Below are 22,497 nucleotides of genomic sequence, written 5' to 3'. Positions count from 1 at the left end.
GAAAACCTTTCTTTCTTAACCTATAATAGACAAAGTTATTCCAACCTATTCTCAGAATGACTTCGAAGTTTCATTACACTAGACTAAGTATAGTACAAAAATTATGTAATGGGTTTTATTTCTCTCCCATGCAGTCAAATATGTGATAAAATAGGTATATAGTTTATGACGTCATAAGAGTGACAGGACAGTGTGACGTCACCTAAGTGCATGCTATTTTAGACAAGATTTTTCCCTCGCGCGTGCTCGGAGAAAAATATATTCTACCCTCCTCCACCCCCCACAACACCCCTCCCCCCCCCCACCCCCGCCTAGGTCTAAACATTGACTTCATGAAATCAACAAAATGAATTCAATGGTGTAGTACTATAATAATAAGAATTAAAGAACTATTAACACTTACAGAATATCAAAATACATACCTTAAGTTTTAATGACCATACTCTGAAAGTATGGTGAATCGCGTCCGCTTTATACCAATAACAATAAGCGCCTGAACAACTTTGGTCGTTGCAGTCTCTCACCCAATGCGAAATTATCAAATTATGCCTCACTTTTGTTTACAATGGTAAAATCCCATTATCCGAAAAAAAGAGATACTTTGACTATAAAAAACAACCTTTTGACACGTGACCAAGCGAAAGTGACTGTCAGGTCATGTGACCGCGCTGATATTTTGAATGTCATATAAGGGCAAATAATTGCTTCAATTTTTAGCCAAATAATTGCCTCCCTTGTACACAATGTCATATCATAATAACGTCACTATTCCATATGTACACAGGCGATTAGAGCGCTAAAGATAAATCTGTTGAATTAATTTAACCAAATTCATTTCTAAAAGTTGTTTTTATGTGCTTAATTTTGTTCGGCATAATAAAATGAATATCATTTCGCCTCGAGTGACATTCTGCCCTCGGGTTGACAATATCAATGTCACACACGCTGCCTTACGATATTTATATAATGTCACATGCGCATAGAACCAAGACAGCGATTTAGCGCATGACATATTAAATCCCTGACTGATATAAAGTATTAAACAAATTACATCAATAGGGAATTTGCATTGAGCATTTTTTTGTGAGGTATAATATTACATATCAATCTTTGCAAATTTCAATACTTGGAAAAAATGTTATATTTGAAATAATTCAAACATTTTACTGATTTTACATCGGCATATGTTTAATGATGAAATGGCAATCTAGTTATGCGAAACATTTTTGACACGTTAAATACTTAACTCTCGGCGATTAACAATACAAATAATGAACTATGTACCGATTTCAAAGAAATCTTTTTAATTACACTTATACTAAGAAAAAAAAACAAAAGAGCTAATGTATTTCACAAAAAGCTTGGTGAGTATAGGGAAAGACAGGAAAGTAAAATAGAGCAGCGCGTCAAAAAACTGACACTTACCCTAAACGAAAAAATGTCCTTATCTTACTATGATATATTAATAGTTATAAAGGTTTTTTGACGGGATATACTGTGGGCATATAGCCTAATTGTGATACCTATAACCCGAGGCGATAGCCGAGGGTTATATGGATCTAAACAGGCTATGTGCCCAACGTATATCCCGTCAGAAACCTTTATAACGAATTTATAATACTACAATTTGCGTATTTGGTCTCAGTAGCAACGATTTTCATTAATTTGACAAATATTACTATTTTTTTCAATTCCCAACTTGGTGCCTCAGTCCGCACCTTTTTTTCCGTGCGCATGCGTTTCCGTAATCGATGCGGAAACATATGAAGATAACGGTGGGATTGCGTTGTTTTGGGTGGGGGTGGGGGGGGGGTGGGTTCAGAAGAAATAGATTTATAAATGGAATTAAAATATTTTGAGAAAATTTACAGCTAGTTTCGAGTTTCTCGAGTAAGAACTTGTACTGTAGTAATGGATAACTGAAGTAAAACTTGCATATTCGTTGAATCTTATATCTCAGCTGTTCAGCCTCGGGTCACGTGTACCTTTTACAGCGTTTTAGCCTGAACATGGAAGTAGAGTGGATATGTCATGATGTGCATATAACGTGGATATCTAGGAAAAATCAATGGTAGATGTCAGATTATCTAAGTGCAAGCTGGTCAGATGATGTTATTCAACTTGCTGTGGCTGCATTGAACTTGAAGTCATTTCAGAAACAGAATCCAGGAGTCATTAGAAAAATGTAAGTATTTTAGAATATGGCATTATGTTTTGAAATATTCCTATCATAGATTGGTTCAATAGCTATTCACAGCTAATATTTAAATGAGTACACCCGAATATAATCTTAGCTATTCATAGCTAACATACAAATATAAATTTAGCTAAACTTAGCTAACCATAGCTAATATTTAAATGATAACGCCCAAATATAAATAAAGAACAATGTGTCTAGCTGTTTGTTACTCCAAGTTAAGCCTGTGTTCTATCGGTTCAGAAATCGGACACAAATCCTGACCTATATGGGTCTTCTAGCCGTCCGCTAACACATTTATTGATGACTTGTATTATTCTGTTAAATTAGCTTACTATAATTGAAATTATTTTACATAATGATGTGATACTGTCATCTATCCAATATGTGCGTAAAAATCGTGTTGCTCATAACATTTTGTCATTGATTAAAATCCTTCCGTTTGTGCTGTTGTTGTGATAATGTTATGTCGAGAAAATTTGACAACACACGGTTCAAAACAATGTAAAGGTTTGTGCAAAACCCTCTAAAATTAAATAAATGTTATAGAATATCAATGAACTTCGGTTGCATTTAAAAGTAGTTTTGGAAAAATATACTTTGTGTGGTCTTTGAAATAAAATATTTTTTATATTTGATTGCCGGTATGTATAGTCAATGATGATGATACCTTCTGGCCAAACACTGCCAATGAATAACGTATTCACAGAAATATGGCACCTTTAACACACATAGAACTGAACATTTTGCCTAGACGCTACATAAAATAGAGAAAAGTGGAAACTTCACAGGTCGCCCAACACGACAAAAACGAAAATGTTGCAGGTTCGGTTTGATTGAGCCTGTTCATGGACGGTAGTGGAAATGCATGCTACCGTCCACGCCCTCTAGCCCCGGGTTGAGCAGAACTTTCTTTTGGGGGATTTAACGTCGCACCGACACATAATATGTCATATGGCAACTTTCCAGCTTTAATGGTGGAGGAAGACCCCAGGTGCCCCTCCGTGCATTATTTCATCACGAGCGGGCACCTGGCTAGAACCACCGACCTTCCGTAAGCCAGCTGGAAGGCTACCTCACATGAAGAATTCAACGCCCCGAGTGAAGCTCGAACCCACATCGATGAGGGGCAAGTGATTTGAATTCAGCGACCTTAACCACTCGGCCACGGAGGCCCCTGAGCAGAACTCTACATTTACACATGCTAAAGGTATAAAAAGCAATTTAGAGACATCCGCAGATGTATTCAAACGGCGGTGAACACGGAACCTTCAATGATACACATGTTGAGGCGTGTAATTCCACGAACGGCGTTTAGTCCCTAGATAAAGGGTTTGCTCCAAACGAGAAAACAATGGACAGAACTAAACAAACTGGAATTTAAGAAGGGGATCAGAGGTTATGGACACTGCGTATCACAGAAACTGTCAAAAGACAAAGTTAAAAAGCAGGCGCCATATCCAAGGGGTGATTAAACAATACCCGAGGCTATGATAGCTGGAGTATTGGAACCACCCAGGCCGAAATGGTCATGTTGAGAAACTAAACAGTACCAAGAACACGCCATAAAAGTCGTGCTGAAGGATCTGAGAAGATCGAAATATATCAGCCCTGATTGAATGTTAACTCTGACACCGAGAATATGACACCTTAAGCTTTCACACATAATTATGGAATGGAATATTTTTGCCAAGACGCAATTAACTGTGTCATATGACATAAGCCTGCTAAGTCATTACAAACACTTGTCGACAAATATATTTATTGCTTTGACTTTATTATTAGATTTTTGTCGGAAAATATGCATAATTTCTGCAGGAGAGCTAGACTCGTGCAATGTTATATTGAGATAAAACAAATTCATATTTCTGGATTCAAAGCTAATTTTCAATATTTACATTTGACCGATTCATTTCCTTGGAAATTATGACGTTCATTTCGTATTAACAGCAAAAGTAAAGGCGCAAAAGTTATACGCCATCACGACATAGTGATAACCGACTGCAGTTTTGACGACGTTCGCATATAGTCAGGGAGAATGTTCCTTATATGACGTCACAGTTATTCCGTCGGGTGAACATAATGGCTGGGAAGCTGATTTTAACGTTAAATACAACGAAATGTGTGCAATTTATAATAATCTTGTTTAAAATGGAAAGGAAATATAAAGTAAATATAAGAAACGAATTAAATTTTCGGTGTTCATGACATGCGAAATGAACGACAGAATAGGATCAACAAATTAAACCTGAATCGCCAGCGTGATTCATTCATATACATAGTTCTACTCTTAGAATTATTCTGGTAGATGAAATAAATATTTTTTTCAACTTAAGAAAAATTGAAAAATTTAATGTTAAAAGATGGAAACAGCGATGGTACAAATGGCGTCACGTACTCGAGCTGTAACACCTGCTTAGGCGGTCACCTCTAATTAGCAGTCAACCTGTCTTAAGCAGCCTGTGTATCATTTCCTAAAATGATCATTAATCCTATAGATTACCTGCATTAAGCGGCCACCTGCTGTAAACAGCCACATTTTCCATCTTGGCTGGCGGCTGCTTATTTTATGTAATTCACTCCTGCCACTTGGAAGAGTATATATATGAGTATGTAATTCAGGTATTGATGTTTTCAAGCTTCAGTTTCATTTGTCGGGTTGAAATTTATCTACTTTAAAAAAAAACGCACCATTCTTAAATTCTTGAGTTCAGGCATTAAGTTAATGATGTATCTTAACCGTTATCGTGATGGACATAATCTATTCTGCCTTTGCGCCGAGTGTAGATTAGGATCAGCCTGCACATACGTGCAGTCTGATAGTGATTTGCACTGTTCGCTATTCAATCAGTATAGTATTGGAATGCACCCCTCTTAACAGTTAATGGTATTATCCAAATTTAAAGATGGACAAGTTCATTATAGAAATTTAGCACCGTAAGGTTTAAAACAATGGCACCGTTGTTAATGATAATGACGATTATTGTTGTTTGAACTTACTGTAAATTAATTATTACTTTTAATTGTTGATTTATTAGAAGTTTTCAACATTTTCGTCGAGCACTGTAACTACGCCTCGCGGCAAGTGCTGGTTTGACCACTTTTCTGTTGACTTTAATTTTGTATTGTAAATCCGTTTGTAAAGAAAATTCCTGTTACAAAGTTTTTGCTGTTATTTTAATTTATATATATTTTTTAGTTGTTGTCAATGTTTCTTTACCCCCAATGAAATTTGCTTACTGTATAGATATTATTTATTACCAACAAATTAATGAAATGAGACCATTTAATTACGTAAATGTGTAATGAGGGTAACTCATTTTGTTTATTTAATTAGTTTATGCAGACTAAGCAGACTTATCTGCAGTGACCAGTCGTTTAGTTCTCGTTGTACACAAGCTTAAGTGCTTGTTTAAATCAACTGATAAATATTGCCATTCTTGGCAATAAAATATGACTCGTACTGCTTAACATTTGTCACAACCCGTTTTGTAATAAAGTTGCGAATTGTAACAATTATAGCAAAACGGGTTTGGGTGCTTATTACAATTTGAGATGGACATCACAACCCGTTTTGTAAAAAAGTTGCAAAATGTAATAAATTTCTCAGAGTGTGTGTAAACGTATTTGTATCATAGTTCTAAGGTTCACTATGTGAATAAAATTGAATGAGGTAAAGATGTCAGGTTGCGTACTTTTAGCATGTAATTTTACGCATTAATTGTAACTAGAAAGGTTAATGGTGAGCATAACATCAAGGAAGTTTCTACAAAATGGTTAAGAGTGCTTATTACAAAGTGAAAATGAACATAGCATTCCGGTTTTGCAATAAAGTTGCAAAATGTAATAAAGTTTTGAGTAAGTTGTAAAGCATTTGTGTCATATTTCTTAGGCTCACTTTATGAGTATTGTGAAGGAGATGAAGAACTTTGAAATTCGATAATATTGCCAACCGAGGCTTCAATTTTCACTGTTTGCCTTCTTCTCGGTGCTTTCGAGGGTTATACTTTCCAGATTTTATTCTTTACATGCCAGATAGGCAATTAGTTAGAAAATGAAATTGTATCTTCACAAAATCAGTGAAATTGAAATAATTGTTACAAAACGGGTCAGAAGGCTTATTACATTGTGAAATGGACATCACTATCCGTTTTGTAATAAAGTTGCAAAATTTAATAAATTTCTGAGTACGTTGAAACGCATTTGTGTCATAGTTCTAAGGTTCACTATGTAAATAATTTGACGGATGTGAAGATGCAATGTGTCATACTTATGCCAATATGGCATTTACTATTTAAATAAAAGTAACACAAAAATCAATTTCTTACAAAATCAGTGTAGTTAGTTTAATACTCAAATTTAAATAATTATTACAAAACGTGTTTGAAAGCTTATTACAATGTGAAATGGACACCACAACCCGTCTTATAATACAGTTGCAAAATGTTATAAATTTCTGAGTTAGTTAAAACGCATTTGTTTGATAGTTCTAAGGTTCACTATGTGAATAAAAGTGAAGGATACTAATGACAATTTGGCATTTACTATTTGCATAAAAAAAAACAAGTACTTAAAAATTCAATGTGGATACTCAAATTGTAATAATTATTACAAAATGTGTTAGAAAGCTTATTACAATGTGTAATGGACATCGCAATCCATTTTGTAATAAAGTTGCAAAATGTAATAGATTTCTGAGTTAGTTGAAACGCATTTGTGTCATAGTTCTGAGGTTCACTATGTGAATAAAAGTGAAGGATGTGGAGATGTAATTGTGTCATACTTATGACAATTTGGCACTTACTATTTACATAAAAGTAAAAAAAAAACAAGTACCTACAAAATCAAAAAAGTCGATACTCAAATTGTAATAATTATTACAAAAGGTGTAACAGTGCTTATAACAATCTGAAATGTACAGTGTAATCCGTTTTGTATTTAAATTGCAAAATATAATAAAATGTAATAGATATCTGAGCTAGTAGAAACGTATTTGTATCATAGTTCTAAGGTTCGCTATGTGAATAAAAGTGAAGGATGTGAAGATGTAATGTGTCATATTCTTATGACAATTCGGTATCTACTATTTACACAAAAGTAAAACAAGACAAGTGCTAACAAAATCAATGTGGATACTCAATTGTAATGAGAATGACAAAACGGGTTAGAAAGCTTATCACAATTTGAAATGGACATCACAATCCGTTTGGTAATAAAGTTGCAAAATGTAATAAATTTCTGAGATAGATGAAACGCATAAGTGTCATAGTTCTGAAATTTACTTTGTGAATAAAAGTGAAGGATGTGAAGATGTAATGCGTGTCATACTTTTGACATTTTGGCATTAACTATTTACATAACGGCAAAAAAGCAAGTACTTACAACATTAATATGGAATCTCAAATTGTAACGATTATTACAAAACGTGTTAGAAAGCTTATAACAATTTGAAATGGACATCGCAACCCATTTTGTAATAAAATTGCAGAATTTAAAGTAACAAATTCCTGAGATAGATTAAACGCATTTTATGTCATAGTTCTAAGGTTCACTATGTGAATAAAAGTGAAGGATGTGAAGATGTAACGTGTCATAATTTGGCATTTACTATTTGTACTAATTGTACTCCAATTGTAATAATTATTATAATGTTTTACAAAGCTTATTACAATGTGAAATGGACATCACAGCCCGTTTTGTAATTAAGTTGTAAAATGTAATAAATTTCTGAGTTAGTTGAAACGCACTTGTGTTATATTTCTGTACCAGGCTCTAGTTAGACTGGCTCGAACCTCAGCTGGGAATATATCTTTATGTAGAATGATGGGTGATCGTATGTGGTAGAACTGATTTATGATCTATAATGACCGATATATTTCTGGGGAATTTCTCTAAACTACAATGAAGACAAGAGTCAACAACTTAGTGCTACACTTTTATTTATAGAATTAATCTAGGCTATATAAATCTATATTTATTCAGAATTTATTTAAATTTAAATAAACAAAGAAACTTAAAGAATAAAAGTAGAATTTTAATCATTAATCTAAAGAAGAGAAGGGAAATTAATCTGATGTTTCAGTTTTAGAGTTTTGCTATAAGCAAGTATTATGTGAGAATGATCTCAATTAAACAAATGAAGCTCTTAGGCTTCGGTGACGTACCGGTTGCCCGGTACAGCCTATCTAACTAACAAAATACTATGCACGGGTATATAAATGAAATTTCCCGCGCATAGTCACATGACAGGTATAAACAATTAATAATTGGATCTAACATAAACCAATGAAAATACTTTAAACATTATTATTAACAAATGAATTGATCCGTAGTAAAACACATTCGGCGAAGAAGACAATATGGCGGCGCCCATGAATTACAACAACAAATGAAACAAGAATAGTTAAAGAAAATATTTTAAGCGTAAATCTGACCTGTTACATTTCTAAGGCTCATTATATGAGTAAAGCGAAAGAGATGAAGATCTTTTGACAATATGGCTTTTACCTATCATACATAAGAAAAAAGGCAATCATACATAAGAAAAAAGGCAAGTAGTTAGAAATTAAAATTGGATATTATAAAATCAGTGAAATTAAAGTTATTATTAGAAAACGGGTTAGAAACCTTATTACACTGTTAAATGCACATCACAACCCGTTCTGTAATAAAGATGCAAGATGTGCTAAATTTCTGAGCTAGTTAAAAGGCATTTTTGTCATAGTTCTGAGGTTCACTATATGGATAAAGGTGAAGAAGGTGAAGATGTAATGAGTCATACTTTTGACAATTTGTAGTTAAAAACTCAATGTTGATATTGTTGATATTCATATTGTAATGATTATTACAAAATGAGTTACAGTGCTTATTACAATGTGAAATGAACATTGCAACACGGTTTGAAATAAAGTTGCAAAATGTTACACAATTTCTCGGCGTGTGTTAGGGCGTTTGTGCAAGATGTCTAAGGTTCTTCACGTGAATGGTATTGATTGAGGCGGAAATATCAAGTGGCGTACTGCAAACATAATTTTTACTTATTATTTGTAACGTAACTAAAAATAATGGTAAGCATATCAACATGAGCTGTCATAACATCACGGGAAATTTATAATTATCACAAAAAGAGTACTTATTAAATTGTAAAGGGGATAATAAAACCCTTTTATAAATAAAGGATTTCCAAAATATAATAAATTTCTAAGTATGTTTAAATATCATTTTGGCCAAGAGGTTCCATTTATGAATAAAATTCAAGAATGTAAAAGTGACAAGTATCTAGTTTTGGCAAAATGTTTTTCACTCATGACATTAAATTAATAGAAGGAAAAGCGTCAGGAAATAAAAATTAACTTTTATTAATTCAACGAAATTTTCATTATTTATCTGGTTAAAGTTCTAATCACAATGTGAAATTATAATTTGTAGAAAACTTTTAAGGGCCATTATATGGATAAAAGAGAATGAGTTGAAGATGCAAGGCGGCTTTCTTTCAACATATATTCTTTTACTCTTTAAATTATTTGTAACTTAAAAGGCAACTGATTGGATTGTAGCGCTAAGTACAACGTGAAAAGTCTTATTTGTTTTTATAAAATTGCGAAATCTATCTGATTTTAAGTGTGTAAATATCATTTTTGTCATTTAATTTTGTTGGATATGTCATTTGACGGTGGAGGAAAACCCAAGTGCCCCTCTGTGAACTATTTCATCACGAGCGGGCACCTGGGTAGAACCACGGAACTTCCGAAAACCAACTGTATGGCTTTCTCTCATGAAGAATTCAATGCCGCCCCGAGTGAGGCTCGAACCCACATCGGTGAGGGGCAAGTGATTTGAAGTAAGCGACCTTAACCACTCGGCCACGGAGGCAGGAATTTCACAATTGAAAGCTTAGAATGCGACGATGACATGGACCTACTTTTGGCAATTTTTTTTCATTCATTGTATGAAATTAAAAGGAGGAAAATTGTAATGAAATAAAAGTGAACTTTCATTAAATCAACAACATTTTAATGATTATTACAAAGCAAGGTTCTTACAATACGGAGTTCAGTGAAGTTCTTATCACAATTTGAAAATAACATCGCAACCCGTTTAGTAATAAAATTAAAAAAAGTGGAAAACCACAGATCGCCCTACACGACATCAATGAATATGTTGCAGACTCGGTTACGGTTGTGAAAGTGCAAGGTACCGTTCACTGACGACCTCTAGGGCCGGATTGAACAGAACTCAAAAGTTAAAAAGAACTAGAATTTTTAATTCAGAGGCATCCGCAGATGTATTCATACGGCGGTACACATGGATGCTTCAATGATACACCGAGTTCAATTCATGTTAAGTTGCAAAATGTAATAAAATTTCCGAGTGTGTGCATTTCTGTAATATTTCTAAAGTTCACCATGTGAATAAAGTGAAGGAGGAGAAAGTGTTACGAGCCTTAGAATTGAAAATATGGCTTCTATTTATAATGTATAAAATTAAAGGAAGTAAGTAGTTAGAAAATGAAAGTGAACACCCAGGAACGAGTTTCACCCTTTGCTTATGTATGAGGAATTTCGAAAGCACTCGTAGTCAGATTTGACCGCTCCACACTACACCAAATGAATCACCAAATGAATCTGGCGTAGGTAGATAAACATGTTGTAATACAGACAGAACAGCAACGTCTGTTATAGAGCTTGTCAGAAAAATGTTTTGAAATTAATTGTACATTATAAATTATATACATTAATCAGATCATGCTTTGAGAAGTCAAAGAATTCCATTCTAAGTATTTTTTTATTTCCAGCAGACAAGGTGGCCAATAAATAATCATCATTTGACGCTACATCATATTTATGTTTTACAAAACGAACTAAATAGCAATAAAACTTATAAATATAGATCGAGTCCTTCTGGTGAACATAATCTGGTAACTGATCAAAACACTTAATTACGCCTTTTTAGGCTCTTGTACTAATTCAAAAAAGTTCCTAGTTATTAACTTGTCTAACTACAATAAAGACCAATGCAAAATGATAGGCTGACTTATTTTATCAAATTTTACCATTTTTATCAAGTTTTACTAAATTTTAACAAATAGTAAATAATATAAACTTTAATCTGAATAAAACTAATAGATATGGCCTCAAAAATTACCTTGTAAATGACACAGTTAGAACATTACAAAATAAACATTAAAGGTTTGGCCAGCATTCTTTTATGTATGTGTTACGGACATATAGTGGCATACTGCGCACGGTTTGGGTATATGAAAGAGGCCATCATAGGACGATGTACAGTACAAAACCAGACGAAACCAGGAAGAATGTAAATAAAGTACAACGAAATAGGTGATGATCTTTAGTTCAACAAAGCACCACGAAATTTAGGCGTTACGTGCACAAAAAAAAACATTCATTATTTAATATTATCACCTGAAACTTTCAGCACCGCTAGAAAATAAACATAGCTCGAATTCTACAGCAATTTTGATAAAACAATAGCAGACTCTTAAGAACAAATATATAGAAATAACCAGCATTTTTTTATGAAATCAAATGTAAAATTTTATACAGCGCGATCGTATATAGCAGTTGTGTTTTTACCGTTAATAAATGTAAAACACTAAGGACACAAAATTCAGATTTTCGGCCAGAAAGTACGTATCAAAACAGAATAGAAAAATCTTTAATAACTGAAAAACGTCAGTTTTTTAAAGACAGATTAGTGTTGTCAAACAAATTTCTAGCTGCACTGACTTACCGAAAGAAGCGTGTAAAGTTTATTCATATAAACTGCATGTCGTAGCCTATTTTAACAAGTTTTGAATAATTTTTGTTCTTAATTTTATTATGTTGTTTTTGGTAACACAAAGTAGAGTATAGACAGTCCATGGCCATGGCATTCCCTTGGATGTTGGTGTGTAAGTCAGGAAGGAAAACGCAGATCTAGATCTAGGTTGAAGATGTAAAATAATGGCAAAAATACGAGGGCTTTTCAAAACTAACGTAGACCTTTTCTCTAGCTTTTATATACTTTAATAAAGCAATACAAGAAATATATCATATTCATTTGCTATCTTTCTACTAACTGCACTGCAAATTTGACTTGATTATGACCATCCATTCAGGAGTTATACCTCCTCGAAAACAGTCACTTACATGGCCCGGCGCACGGCAATATATTTCAACGACGTTAATGACGTCGTGCCTTCATTGTGATGCTTTCATTAAGTTTGCATTAATTATATGTAAATTTATTTCATAAATTTTCATGAGCAATACGTAAGTCATAAAAAAGTTGTTTGGTTAGAATACTAAAACTGTATGAACACTAATGACTCGCATCTCGGACAGGGTACCCAACATGAGTACTCGGTCTTTATCTACGGCGTCATACATTGGCGTTGACGCCCATTCGCAGTTTTTTCTTTTTCTCCCTCCATCTTCGCTGTCTTCAAGTAATTCTGGACTATTTGAGGACCCTTTGTACCACTTGAAGTTAAAGACACAGATGAATGAACATTTTTGTGGCGTCTACTTTATTAGATTATGAATTTCAGTTGCTGTTCACCAAATGTTCTCCATAACTAAGCAACTGTCTTATTATCTATGCGAGTCGATGTCGACATTTCATGCGCTATAAACAGTAAAACTCATTTAGTTTAAACGTTGTTTTCTCCCACCTCCCACGTCAGAATGAACTCCATACTCTAGGTGCATGTCGCCCTGACGTGTTGCTGCACTTTGGCGTATTTTTGGGCAAATAAGTTTACTATTTGTGCGAACATTAGCGATCGAATTCAAATCACGACAGATCAAAACGCGACTGCGCCGGTTATGCGTAGCTATGGTAATAAAAACGTTCGACGTGCTGCGCCTATCAGCAAAAATGTTACAAAAAATGTATGACCAAATTACAGAAAGATTCTGAATTACAACGATATATTTCACATTATTATTTACACAATATGCAACATTTGACAGCAAAAGTCTACGTTATTTTTGAACAGCCCTCGTATGTGGATTCACGGGCGTACTGGGGTATAGGTAGCTACGCGCCTGATTAGTCTGCGTTTATGGACATTTATCCATCATGTACTTTTTGGAACATAGTGGGGTTAAAGAGAGGTTAGGTAAGCACCATTAACCAGTTTAAGCTCACCAGTAGTGTCTTTACCACTGACCGTTTCAAGGCGATGCACCACTGTGTTCCTTTATTTGTTATACCCCGCCGAAGGCGGCTCAGAAATATAGTTCTGGTGTTGTCCGTCCGTTCGTCTTTCCATCCAGAGCTATATCTCTTAAGTGGTTTAGAATATTTAAATAAAACTTCGTATATACATGCTCACCATTGTAAGAAACTGCGGTGCGTCAAGTTTCAGTTAATTCTTCTGAAACACCATAGTAAAGGTCCTTAGTAGTTATGCTGACTATAAAAGATTTTTTTATAAATATGACAATTTCTGCTTTATAACTTCTGAGTTCTAGAACTATGAAACTTAAACTGAGGTTAGATCACCATAATGTGGTAATGCACACATAATTTTGCCAGGATATCTTTAATAGCTTCCGAGTTATTGTCTTTTAATTGTTTAGAATTCCAAATAATTAATTGCACAAAACAAACATACGAATTGGAAGAACATAAGCAAACTTTTTCCCCACGAACATTTATTACCAACATGTGAAATTCTCATCCCCTCCTCACTGGTTACACCCCCTCCCACATCAACTCCCAGCCCACAAAAAACATTGTTTTCTGTTTATAAACCTTCAAAGAATATGTATAAACATCGTGCGTGCGTGCGAGCGCGCGCGCGCGAGTGGGATGAAAGTGTCAAATCCGCCTGATGCGAGTATTGTTTTGGGGAGGCAGCGTTTTTGGAACGTGGCATTCTCTGTTGGCTATTTATTCTTGTTTTGTAACTGTTTTACACTTAAAAAGATATTTGTAGGTTAGATCTTTCGTGGTCACATTTCCGCAAAAATATATTCCCCGCCCGCTAAAAATAACACCATTTTGTCCATTTGTCATATTGTATTAAAATGAAAAACATGTGAGCTTTTGCACAAGGTACACAAATAAAAAAAAGTGGAAACTAGAAGATGCTTTTGTACAAAAGCGCATGTCTCCCCCAATGCAAAGTCGTATAGGCAAGAAGTCAATAGGGGTCAGGAGCGAAAGTCAAAGAGACACTGATGGTTGGCTGCATAGTGATCATCTACTTGACTGTCTAGTCATCCCGCTAAGTTTCAACACTCTTGGCCCGGTGGTTTTCAAGTCACTTTTCAGGCTCCTGTGACCTTAACCTTTTATCAAGTGACCCAATATAAATAGGGGTCATCTACTTTGCATGACCAATCATCCTATTAAGTTTAAACATTCTAAGTCAAGTAGTTCTCAAGTTATTTTCCGGAAATTATTTTACATTACCAGGCCCCTGTGACCTTGACCTATAATAGACTGACCCAGAAATCAATAGGGGTCATCTACTCTGGGTGTTCAATCATCATATGAAGTTTCAACATTCTGGGTCAAGTGATTCTCAAGTTATTGATCGGAAATTGTTTTCCATGTTCAGGCTCCTGTGACATTGGCCTTTAACAGAGTGACACCAAAATCGATAGGGGTCATCTACTCTGCATGTTCCATCATCCTACGAAGTTTCAATATTCTGAATCAAGAGATTCTCAAGTTATTGATCGGAAATGGTTATAAATGTTCAGGCCCCTGTAACCTTGAACTTTAACGATGTGACCCCAAAACTATAAAGGTCATTTACTCTGCATAGCCAATTATCCTGTGAAGTTTAAACATTCTGGGTCGAGTGGTTCTTAGGTTACTGACCGGAAACTGTTTTTCCATGTTCATGCCCCTGTGACCTTGACCTTTATGGGGTCATTTTCTCTGCATGTATAATTATTCTATGAAGTTTCACCATTCTGGGTCAAGTGGTACTCAAGTTATTGATCGGACATTGTTTTCAATGTTAAGGCCCCTGTGACCTTGACCTATAACGGAGTAACCCCAAAAACAATAGGGGTCATCTACTCTACATGTTCCATTATCCTATGAAGTTTCAACATTCTGGGTCAAGTGGTTCTCTAGGTATTGATCGGAAATTGTTTTCAATGTTCAGGTGACAATGACCTTGACCTTTAATGGAGTGACCCCAAAAGAAAATAAGGATCCTCTACTCCATCAGCCCTACAATCTTATGACTTTTGAAGGTTCTAGATCAACGGTTCGATAGGCCCCTGTGACCTTGACCTATAACGGAGTGATCCCAAAAACTATAGGAATCATCTAATTTGCATGGCCAATCATCCTATTAAGTTTCAACATTCTGGGTCACGTAGTCCTCAAGTTATTGACTGATTGTCAATGTTCAGGTCCCTGTGACCTTGACCTTTAACAGAGTGACCCAAAAATCAATAGAGATCATCTACTTTGCATGTATAATCATTCTATGAAGTTTCAACACACTGGGCCAAGTAGTACTCAAGTTATTGATCGGAAATTGTTTTCAATGTTCAGGCCCCTTTGACCTTGACCTATAACGGAGTGACTCAAAAACAATAGGGGTCATCTACTCTACATGTTCCATGATCCTATGAAGTTTACATTATGGATCAAGTGGTTCTCTAGGTATTGATCGGAAAAAGTTTTCAATGTTCAGGCCCCTGTGACCTTGACCTTTAATGGAGTGACCCCAAAAACAATAGGGGTCGTCTACTCCATCAGCCCTACAATCTTATGAATTTGAAGGTTCTAGACGGACAGGGCAAAACAACAGAGGGGGGAGAGACATAAAAATAACGGGGGGACAGACATAAAAATAACGGATTGAAAGTTGCAAGCATATATCCATGTCAATCTATTGAAAATATTGATCGTAATAAGGTTACGCTGTACAAGATATGCTGTGGACAATAACAAATCGCTTATAGCAATAAAAAAGCAGAGCTTTCACAGTGCTCAACAAAAAGTAGTCTGCCCTATACACTTAAGATTTTGATTGTGTATCTTGTAATTAAAAACTAAATAACATTAATCTGTTTCATCAACCTATGGACAGTCAAAGTAGAGGTTATACATGTTTAGAATAGAACCGAAGGCTACGTTTTTCTGGCACTTGTGCTCATAACACACATCATTACTCTTCCATAAAATTTTCTCGATTATACATTTTGTTATTATTCAGTATCAGTCCTTTGGCAAATAAAAATTCACACTGCCGGTTCTCGAACTTTTTCTTGATTTGCAGTAATGGCCACTAGAATGACACACAAGTAAGGAGCATATTTTACACTATATGAAATAGATCAAATGAGCTGTTACCAAAATTTTCACCTGAGGCGTATGAACAAAAGTAATTTATTATTTGATGCAAAGAAGTATTCATGTGTTGATGTTTAGGTTTTGTAATAAGCTTTCTAACACGTATTTTAATAATTATTACAATTTGAGTATCCTCATTAATTTTGTAAGTACTTGTTGTTTTTTTTTTACTTTTATGTAAATAGTTTATGCCAAATTGTCATTAGTATGACACATTACATCTTGACATCATTCACTTTCATATTGGACATCTGAACCTAAAACGACATTGGACATTCGATTTCAGAACGACACTGGACATTCGAACCTAGAACGACATTCGATATTCGAACTCAAAACGATATTGGACATTTGAACGGCATTAAACATTCGATTTCAGAACGACATTGGCCATCTGAATCTGAAACGACATTGGACATTCGATTTCAGAACGACATTGGACATTTGAATCTAAAACGACATTTAACATTCGATTTCATAACGACATTGGACATTCGAACAATGAAAGACATTGGACAGTCGAACCTAGAACGACATTGGACATTCGAACCCAGAACGACATTGGACATTTGACCCCAAAACGTTATTGGAAATTTGAAGCTAAAACGATATTGAACATTCGATTTTAGAAAGACATTTGACATTCGAACCTAGATCGACATTGGACATACGATTCAAGAACGACATTGGACAATTGAATCTAAAACGACATTGGACACTCGACTTCAGAACGACATTGGACATTCAAACCTAGAACGACATTGGACATAAAAATCCAGAACAATATTGGACATTCGAATTCAAAATGACATTGGACATTCGGTACCAGAACAACATTGGACATTTGAACCCAGAACGACATTGGACATTTGAACCCAGAACGACACTAGGCATTCGAATCCAAAACGACATTGGACATACGATTTCAGAACGACATTGGACATTTGAACCTAAACCAACTTTGGACATTCGAATCAGAACGACATTGGACATTCGAACCTAGATCGACATTGGACATTCGATCCCAGAACGACATTGGCAATTTGAATCTTAAACGACTTTGGACATTCGATTTCAGAACGACATTGGACATTCGAACCTAGAAAGACATTGGATATTCGAACCTAGAACGACATTGGACATTCGAATCCAAAACGACATTGGACATTTAAACCTAGAACGACATCGGACATTTGAACCTAGAACGACATTGGACATTCGAACCCAAAGCGACATTAGACATTCGAATCAAAAACAACATTGAACATTCGATACCAGAACGACATTGGACATTCGAACCCAGAACGACATTGGACATTTGAATCTAAAACGACATTGGACATTCGATTTCAGAACGACATTGGACATTAGAACCTAGAACGACATTGGACATTCGAACACAGAACGACATTGGACATTTGAATCTAAAATGACATTGGACATTCGATTTCAGAACGGCATTGGTCATTCGAACCTAGAATGACATTGGGCATTCGAATCCTAAAAGGACATTGGACATCCGACAGCAGAACGACATTGGACATTCGAACCAAATACTGTATTGGATATTCGGACATAGAACGACATTGGACATTTGAATCCAAAACGACAATGGGCATTCGATATCAGAACGACATTGGACTTTCGATTTCAGAACGACATTGGACATTTGAACCTAGAATGACATTGGACTTTCAAACCCAAAACGACATTGGACTTTCGAATCTAGAAGACAATAGACACACGAACCCAGAACGACATTGGGCATTCGAATCCAAAACATTAGTAGTCTCCGTTGGCGCCGATTCCTAAAAAGTCTCTGAGTGCTCCTGAAAGTGTCGCAGACCGTTTAAAATGATTTAAAAAGAAACAGGAACTACTTGGTTAGTGTTGTCTCTCTTGGCACGAGTTCTTGGAATTCTGCGAGTCCACCTGAATGTGTCGATGACCGTTATAAATGATTGAAAAAGAAACATGAACTATTGTGACGATGTTTTCTCCCTTGGCACCGATTCCTGAATGTTTGTGAGTGCCCCTGAAAGTGTCACAGACCATTCTAAATAAGAAACATGGACTATTATGACGATGTTTTATCCCTTGGCACCGTTTCCTGAAAGTCTGCGAGTCCTCCTGAAAGTGTCGTAGACCATTCTAAATTATGAAAAAAGAAACTGGACTATTGTGACGATGTCATTTTGGATTCAAATGTCCAATGTCGTTTTGGGTACGTGTCTCAAATGTCGCTCATGATTCGAATGTCCAATGTCGTTTTGGGTTTGAAAGTCCAATGACGTTCTAGGTTCTAATGTCCAACGTTCTGAAATCGAATGTCCAATGTCTTTTTAAATTCAAATGTCCAATGTCGTTCTGGGTTCGAATGTCCAATATCGTTCTGGTATTGAATGTCCAATGTTGTTTTGTATTCGAACGTCCAATTTCGCTCTTGGTCCGAATGTCCAATGTCGTTCTGAAATCGAATGCCCAATGTCGTTTTGGATTCGAATGTCCAATGTCGTTCTGGGTTCGAATGTCCAATGTCGTTCTAGGTTCAAATGTCCAATGTCGTTCTTTTACCGAATGTCCAATGTCGTTTTGGATTCGAATGTCCAATGTTGTTCTGGATTCGAATGTCCAATGTCGTTCTAGGTTTGAATGTCCAATGCCGTTCTGAAATCGAATGTCCTATGTCGTTTTAGATTCAAATGTCCAATGTTGTTCTGGGATCGAATTTCCAATGTCGTTCTAGGTTCGAATGTCCTGTGTTCAATGTCGTTGTAGATTCAAATGACTAATGTCGTTCTGTGTTCGAACATCCAATATCGTTCTAGGTAATGCCCAATATGTCGTTCTGAAATCAAATGTCCAATGTCGTTTTAGATTAAAATGTCCAATGTCGTTCTGGGTTCAAATGTCCAATGTCGTTCTGGTATCGAATGTCTAATGTTGTTTTGGATTCGAATGTCCAATGTCGCTCTGGGTCCGAATGTCAAATGTCGTTCTTGGTTCGAATGTCCAATGTCGTTCTGAAATCGAATGACCAATGTAGTTTTGGATTCGAATGTTCAGTGTCGCTCTGGGTCCGAATGTCCAATTTCGTTCTAGGTTTGAATGTCCAATATCGTTCTGAAATTGAATGTCGAATGTCAAACTTCTCGCCAACTTCACACATGTAACTTTATTACAAAACGGGTTGTGATGTTTAATTCAAATCGTAGTAAGCACTACAACCCGTTTTGTTATAATTATTATAATTGCAACTTTAGTACAAAACGGGTTGTAACATATGCCTGCATGGATTTCTTGACGCATATTGATCGAATTTTATCGCTTCTTTATACTAGGTATAAAGTTTATATAGTAATAGTTGCAGAGTTATTTCACGGTAAATATATAGTTTTGTTGAGTTGTGAGACAATTATATTGACCTAGGACTAAGTCTTCAGTCAGTATCAATTTTCACAGGTCAGCGAACTACAAATTGACCTCAAAATTAGTCTATAAATGCATGATGTACAAAATACGAGACATACGATGAATCGGAATATTTCTAGAGGATAAGTTCAGTTATTTAAATACAAAATCCTTGAGAAAAGGCAGAGGATTTTGAAGATGCTTTATGATAACGCTTATGGCCGGAGAAAAGGTATATCAGAAATGAGGAGAATATTTTAAGATAGATTAAGAGATGATGGTAATTGATGTGAGGTGGAATATCATCAATAAACAATAATCTATAGATCAAGCCGGCTTTCATGTTATTAAATTTTTTCCAAACCAGAAGTTCTATTGGAACGACAGAAGAAATAGTAGATATGTCAGAGGGGGGAATAGATGACGTTAGAATGTCAACATACATTGACGACAGAGTGTAACAAATGCCAGAAAGGAGGCAAACTGTGATTAAAAACAGCCAATAATAGGTTTTCTGCAGAATATACTCGAGGTAGAAGCTACATAAAGCTAAGAAGATAGATACTCGTAGAAGAGGTTCAAACCACAAAAAAAAACAACAGTTGAACGATTCAATTGTTCAATTGTCACTGCCATTTAGCCAGGATATGTTCCAATAAACAGAGCTCATGCAGAAAACCTAGATTTCTTTTTAAATAAAGGTAAGCACACTGACTCCAACTCTTACAGCGGGTATTTAAACAACTAACGACCAGTTCTTGTGGCTAAATAGAGGTACGCTTAGAGGAAAAAGACAAGAGTCAAGACAAACAGAATAAAACAGAGGAGAAGAGAAAACGACGAGTAAAAGCCTGTGAGGCGATACTGGTAGAGGGTCACTGCAAACAGACATAAAGTCTTCTTTTACGAAAGTCGAAAACACTTGTACAGTACATGCATACAGTCATACTGAATCCTCTTTCATTGACTGTTATAAACAAAATGCAGACTTCAGCAATAATTTTATCTCATTTTACCAAACTAGTATTGTTTCCTTATGCATGAAACTGTTGATTATACATGTAAATCATTATTCAAGCAAAAATGTGAATTTTTGACATCGACAATGTCAATTTATGGACATCGCGTTTTTGCTATAATTTTATCTGTAATGAGACTAACACATTATTTGCAGAAACAACTAATGATCAGTGTTCAATAGAATATAAATATACGTACCATAAAAACATATCAGTAATTTTAAATGGTGTTTTTCAACTTCTACCTGTCAGTTTATTGTCTTAATCAGTCGCAAGAGGAAGAGGGGGAGTACAGTCGTTTGTAGGGTGTGAACGTTATATCACTAGTTAGCCGACATTTCAAGAAATAGATCAACAAAACTTAGCCAAGTAGATAATTATAAGGTGTCACATAAGCTTCTATAAAAAACATAATTTTTCAAAATATTGGGACCAGTCCACAATTCGCCACAGCCTATGAGTAAGTATTAAAACAAAATTTTATTACAGTATACCTTTAGTCTTTTCACTGTTTGCCTTCGTTGTTCTGAGGTCACGCATCAGTCTTTCTCAGTCACTGAAACAAATATTATTCATTATGCTACATACCACACTGTAAAGGTTACTTGAATTTGGTAATACTAAGCCAGTCTTGTGTTGGACACATATTCTTAAGAAAGTTTTGTGCAACAGTTGCGACAATACATAACCTTTGCGAAAAGTTTGAAATTTCACTGCAGATGATATATATCTCCGAATAGATAATTTGAGAATATGTTGCACAATTGATTAAAAATTAGACCTGGTTACCGGCAATACATACTTTTTAATTGTTCCTCTAACTGTTGGACTCTCTTCTTATTCTGTAAATGAAAGAACTTAATTATTATAGATAAAGTATATGTAACTAAACGTAAAAATAGTTTTGACTTCCGTTTCAGTCTAGAACAGAAGTGAACTCTTTTGCTACACGTATACAGATATTCGTTATCAATCATTGAAGAAAACTATTTGTCAGACTAAAATGAACTAGAATTAATAAACGCATGATACAAATATAAATTAAATCAATGTTACACAAAACCAAAATGAATAAATTTTGCAACTTTTTGTGCATATGTTAACCATAAATAATTGACCAAGCTATCATATTCCAATATAAAAAATAATATGCATGCCTGCTTCTCGGCCTCTTCTATCTTCTCCGCTAATTCACCCCTTCCATGTTCTCTTATATCTTGAATTTGCTTTATAAAGTCTTGAGATGCACGAATATCAATCTGCTTTTGTTGTAACTACAGTGAAACACCGCTCGCTCGAGGTCGCAAGGGGATGAGCAAAATGCTCGAGTTATCCATGGTTTCGAGCGACCCAAACATTGACCAAACGAAGAAAATTGAAGTTTGATTTACCAGTTGTCATCGATACCATTTGCGGAGGAAACGGGGATGCGTAATAATAACACACTCGTGACATTTTCAAAAAACGTATTACAAACGTTATTTTTGATAGATCGTAAATGACACATGTGAAGAAACAGCTAAGACATTTTTTTTTATT

This window comes from Mercenaria mercenaria, chromosome 3 (genome assembly GCF_021730395.1).
Source record: "Mercenaria mercenaria strain notata chromosome 3, MADL_Memer_1, whole genome shotgun sequence".
Classification (NCBI taxonomy): Eukaryota; Metazoa; Mollusca; class Bivalvia; order Venerida; family Veneridae; genus Mercenaria; species Mercenaria mercenaria.
Note: the sequence above shows the minus strand (reverse complement) of the source record.